Raw genomic sequence first — 6000 nt, forward strand, 5'->3', positions numbered from 1 at the left:
GTCACCTCAGGGGTACTGCGAGAGCCTGAGCATATTTAACATAATACTGCATGCCGATTTAGGGAATATTCAGGTGCCTAGCACGATTATCCGGTACATGGAGGATCTGCTTGTGTGTAGTGACAGTGAACAGCACTGTAAAAGGGATTCCATTGCACTCCTAAAATTGCTGGCCTGTTAGGGGTACAAGGTTGATAAGGCCAAATTGCAATATTGTCAACAGGAAGTGCTTCATTTGGGCCAGTTCATATCAATGAACGGTAAAAAAATACTACCAGACAGGGCAGCGCCAGTACGCGCCACCTCCAGACCAGCCTGAGTTAAAGAAATGCAGAAGTTTCTGGGCCTGTGTTACTACTGTAGGGCCTGGATTCTAAAGGACGCGGCATACACAAGGCCACAGTTACGGCCCTTAGGGAAACACAAAAAACATAGGGTCACAGGTTTCAGTGGACGGCAGACATGATCAGTTTGACGACTTAATAGAAGTTATTAGTTCGCAACCCGTACTGGCCACCCCAGATTACATGCAGGAATTTTACTTGTTTTTACATTCAGATGGGCAGTTTATGACCATGGTATTGATAAGAGCATTATGGGCCATAAGTCATTGGCCTATTATAGCGGCACTTTGGATACAGTGATGCAAGGGCAGTTTGCGTGCATACTTTTTTAAGCAGCTGCTGCTTTTGCAATATTGAAAAGTTCTACAATTGTAATTGGGTGTTCAGTCACGTTGTATGTGGAACATTCTTTCTTTACCAGTCTAGAAAGGTCAAAATCGAGTCCGACTACACAAAGATCTTCGGCATATGAGATCATCCTTTCTAAACCCCATATGCATGTGGTTAGACGCAAAACAGTGAACCCTGACACCTTTCTAATGTGTATGCCTACTACTGAGGACAAAACGACCCATGACTGTGCCACATATGAGGGGGAGGAGGACAACATTCCCAAAACAAGGGACTGTGAATTGACAGAGGTGAGCTACTTTTTGTTGATGAGTGTTCCACAATTGATCAGGAGGTTGGACAAAGACTGACAGGGGCAGTGGTGGTACGGTTTAAGGAAGGGGAGTACAAGACGGTGGTCATGAAAAGGTTGCCCATGCATTATTCTGCACCGGCAGTGGAACTCGCAGCGCTCATCAAAGCATTAAGAGTGTCTAAAGGGTGCTATGTCACAATATATTCGGAATCATGGAAGAGGAGGGGGCTTTGGAGGGTGGATGGATCCCCAGTGCAGCATGCAGTACTGCTATAAATACTGATAGAAGCATTATCCCTGCCATCTGTTGTGGTGGTCGTCAAGTGCACCACCTACACTAACAGGACAGATGAAACATCATTTTTTTCAGGAGCACTTTCTTCCTTCTTTCTTTTTGCTCTGCTTTCCTTTCCTTTTCTTTTTCTCATTCTCTCTTTCTCTCTTTCTCTTTCTCCCTTCTTTTTCTTTTCTCGTTCTCTCATTCTCTCTTTCTTTTCCTTCTTTCTTTGTGTACAAAGTACATCTTTTACGTTTCACCTTTTTGTTGTCCTGTGTGTCTGTCTTTTCATTTCAGGAAAGAAGAAGATGGATGTGACTAATGTAAATAATTAGTTGAGTAGGGACCTGAGGTGTAGATGCATGAATGACAGACTATGGAACTATGTTTATTGTTGTGGGTTGACTATTATCGTAGGTCTCTGTGTGATATTGATAGTGCTGTTGGGATTGTATTGGGTAGGTGTAATGGGGTATAATTCCTGGGGGTCTAATTCCAAGGGAATCTCAAAGGGTTCATGGTAATTGGTGGGCCTTATTGATATGGTTGACCCTAGTAATGGCAAATTAAGAAAGTATTAAGGTGCTTTCCTTCAATAAGGATTTGCTTTTGTTTTCATTGCTAGGAGACACCAGACGACGAGAAGAAGAAAGACCTCCGTTACCAGTGGGTGTATTAGGAGATGACTCAAAAAGGGAACCAAATTTAAATTGAGCTGTTGCGCCTGTTTTAGAGTACTATTTACTTAAGTCAAGTTGATTTAGATACGGAGAGTATTCCGCTTCATTTATGTTGAAACAGCAGAAAATCCGAGGTTGAGGGAGAATACGAAGAGAAGGAGACGGAGTGGGCTGAACCAAGGATCGCGTATCAGAAGGCAAGGATAACAGGAGGGGCCTCGACAGCTGATCGACTCCGTCCTGGCAGCTGTCAAGACTTCGCGTATCAGAAGGCAAGGAAAACAGGAGGGGCCTCGACAGCTGATCGACTCTGTCCTGTCAGCTGGCAAGACTTTGCGTACCAGAAGGCGCGCAAAGTCATGAGGGGCTAAACAGCTGATCGATCCACGCGGCTCCAAACAGCGAGGTTCCGCAGAGGGACGTAAGGACACAGAGAGGCGTGGCCGACAGCAAAGCCTTCCCATGTAAAGATAGAAGGTAATGGATGAGTCCTCATTATAGAAGCGAGGAGAGAGGAGCTGAATTAACACCATCTCAATGAGAAATTGTTTTCACTCACAGTTTAAAACGTTTTGAAAAGAGTAACCCCAAAAGAAAGTATTATGAATTAGTTGTAAAGAATAATCTTTTAAAACAAAGTTAGTTCAGTAATGAAGAGACTGTTAGAGAATCTTGGGAAGTAGCCAAAGATATGAAACCCACTTGAGTGGCACCGTGGGGTTTACCAAAAGACGTTTAACCTATGTGAACAATTAAAGAACCTAGAGTCACATCACAGAAAGTTACCTTCTTACCATTGGAGGGTTACTACGATCTGGTGATAAAAGAACAGATTTTTCTTCTGGTTGTTGAAATCCCATGAAGAGTTGTTTTTGTTTTCTTACATGAAATCAACACCACAAGACTCATAATTCTAAGGAGTCATATTTCTCCATCCTGAAGGATCTTCCACGCTACAGTATCCTTTTCTGGCTCTTTCATATTTTACTTTGTTTTATATTAAATAAAAGTTGGTTATTAATCAAGATTATAGTCTGCATATCTCTTACTCCCACATCAAGGTGTAACAGGAGGGTGTTATAGGGGGAGGCCCTATGAAGGGGGGAAGGGAAAATGGTAGTGTATATTATCCAAATGGGACAATGCATATACATGTTAATAATATGAGTGGAGTTACATATATTAGCACTAATGTGAACACTAACAATAATAATGGAAATTAATTTCATTCATTTAACAAGCACAACACGACAGTGGGGGAAACCGTGAAAATCTTGTTTTCAGCAAGTAGGAGATTGGCAACAATGGAATAATCAAAACACAAGTACGAAGACAGTATGGCACGTATCATGGGCTGGGTTTGGATGTGATTGAGGCTATTCAGCATCCTGTGTTCACCAACTCATGGTATTCTGACATGAGTGGTGTGGGGAGAACTGCTGTGAATGGAAGCTGTTATGTGTGTTCACTCATTCCACATGCATCAGGGGCTCCCAAGGTATTAGTACCACAAGCAGTCCAAATTATAGAGGAACAATGCCTAGTTCATCCTGCGCTATGAAGAATAAAAGGAATGTTACAGGGACATAGTGTGTAACTGCAAATGGTGTGTCCAGATCTTGTACAGCACAGCAGCGTTACAAAAGATGTCAATTGTGTGGAGCTGCCATATCTGATGGTGAAAAGACGTAAGTATGTCAATAATAACTGGCAGGACATCACACTACCTTGCTTGGCAGAAGGACTGGTAAATGATAGCAAGGAAAGGATAACACGAGTGGAAAATTCTGTGCGCAAATCTGGACAGAGCATATCACAAAGTTGACATGGATCGCAACAATGGAAAAGCCGGTGTGAGTGCACAAGGAAGAAAAATATAGGCTTTGTTTCTGCAGTAAGTGTACAGTTTTTGTCAGATCAAAGAAACGTTGCGATAAGAATCTCTTGATCACAGACATGAAGAAAGGAATAGCAGCGATGATGGATTACTACTGGGTGTGTGGCCGACACGCTTACTTGCACCTCCCACATCATGGAGGGGCTGTTGTTCGCTGGCCTCATTGCATTCAGCGCTATTAGTAATCCCAGAAGAACACCTGAAGGGGGAGAACTGCCTGCCGAGGGACCAACCAGTCTCCCCACAGTCGAAAATGAAGATAAGATCTTGTTGCCCACAAAAGAGCCCCATATCCTGCCAGGAAAAGGATAGTTCCAACAATCACAGAGGATGAAAAGATTGAATTACATATCCAAAGACTCTTCCACAGTGCTTGCTGAAATACCAGAAGAATACAGATTCTTCAGGTCAGTGGAATCCTTTTTTGCTCCTTTACTTTTTCTGGGACTGCAGGCCACAGCAAATGCAAAATGGTTTCAGATCATGAGATGGGAGCTGTTCCAGCTCTCCAACTACACAGAGAATGGGTTCACCGTGATCAAGGTTGAGCTGTGTGCATTGAGACTTATGATGAAGCAAAATCGCTATGTGTTGCACATGTTAACAGCAATGGAAAGTGGGATTTGCAAACTTTTTGGCGATTCCTGTTGCACATGCATGCCTCCAGAGGATGCAGAGAACGCATCACTATCCCATATCATCGCAGCTGTCCATGACGTGGCTGTTCACGTGAAGAAGGAGGGAGGAGTACAGGGCAGTGATTGGTTTAGTTGGGCCCAGTCGTGGCTTGGAGCGATCATGAAGATGTTAAGGGCCATCATTGTGTTCATCCTTGTTATTTTCTGCACCTGTCAGCTGGCCCTTCGATGTTGTGCCAATGTGGCACCTAATCACACAAGAATGATGGTATCAATTGGGGTTCCAAATGCACCTCGCGAAACAAAAGATATTGAAGTGTTAACTGGTGTCCCACAGGGTGGCCCTAAATATGAAATGCTCCCCATCCTGTATGGAGATGAAGTTGATCATCTATACCACTCAATCATTTCTCCAACCCCTGATCTGGAGAATTACACAGAAGTTTGGGTGGACCTGGCGGGGGAGGGGGATGCATCTATATGATTTGCTCACCTGAAGAGTATGCATTCAGGGGACAGAGTTTGGGGCCAATGTGTAGAGCCTGGGTGCCAATAAAGGGAACTCAGCCATATGTGGAAGCTGAGAGGAGGGAACGGGAGCACAGAGGTATAGCAAAGTTCATTACTGTGGAAGTAAGAAAAGGGGGAATGTTGGGAAGGGGGCAGCCCTGCCCTACTCAACTAGGTGCTTTAGAGTGAGGTGAGATGCATTCGAAGCACTATGATGGGCCAGGGGGGAGGTGGGATGCTGAGAGGACCATCTCCCAGTTTAATATCACCCTACTCCAATATAACAAATATAGTCTATCCACATAGTACAGCATAAGGCACGAGCAACATTGCTTTTTTGTGTAGATATTAGTAACCATATGTAGAAGGGAAGGTCTGCGCGGTAATTGCAGAATTGCATGCACGAGGCCCAAATCGTGAGCCAAGAGAATTCCCCAGCCATGCCCGAGCTCCCATGAGAACAGCCCACACCCCCAACCGCTACAATGCTCATTCATTGTTCTAACAGTGTTGCAAAGATGTTCGAGAGGAATGTTCCCTACAAGGCCGCAATCACAGACCGGTGCCTGGTGTGCATGTTATCTCACACTGGCCAAACCATGACCCGGTCCATCCCCAGCTGACCACAAGTTATAGCCCATATAACTGACTAAAATTAAGGCCTCTGAATTCCATGGCACCAGGTGTTGTCAAGCCCTGAGATGTTCAAAGATGACAGACAGGGCACATTGTGAAGCGACAATCGTGTGATTTGTATTGTGAGGTGCTGTGAGGGATACATTATAGTTCAACATGAGGGTGGAGACCTTGGAGCCAGATGGCGTGGAGGGGAGTGAGTGAAATGAGGGTGTGAAGGTTAGAGTGCCCTAGAACCTCCTTTGTGCCTGTTTTAAGGCCTGCCAAGTGCACAATATGTGTGATAAAATAGCTGTTTGGTAGGAGTGTAATTAATTTGTTTTCTGACCTTCAACATGAGAAGAAGATGATCACTGCAGCACCCACGTGACG

At 44.3% G+C, this 6000-nt stretch overlaps 1 long non-coding RNA gene across 1 annotated transcript in view; it reads left to right on the forward strand.

Moving 5' to 3' along the window:
* The window catches only part of LOC138481632 (uncharacterized), a 43143-nt gene extending 40189 nt beyond the window's left edge, over nt 1-2954 (forward strand). Inside the window, exon 3 of the long non-coding RNA XR_011274298.1 lies at nt 1893-2954. This is a non-coding gene — a long non-coding RNA (uncharacterized lncRNA). The remainder of the gene's footprint in view (nt 1-1892) is intronic.
* Nucleotides 2955-6000: the final 3046 nt, after the last annotated feature.

This window comes from Ambystoma mexicanum, chromosome 5p (genome assembly GCF_040938575.1).
Source record: "Ambystoma mexicanum isolate Mex_15411 chromosome 5p, UKY_AmexF1_1, whole genome shotgun sequence".
In the NCBI taxonomy this organism is placed as follows: Eukaryota; Metazoa; Chordata; class Amphibia; order Caudata; family Ambystomatidae; genus Ambystoma; species Ambystoma mexicanum.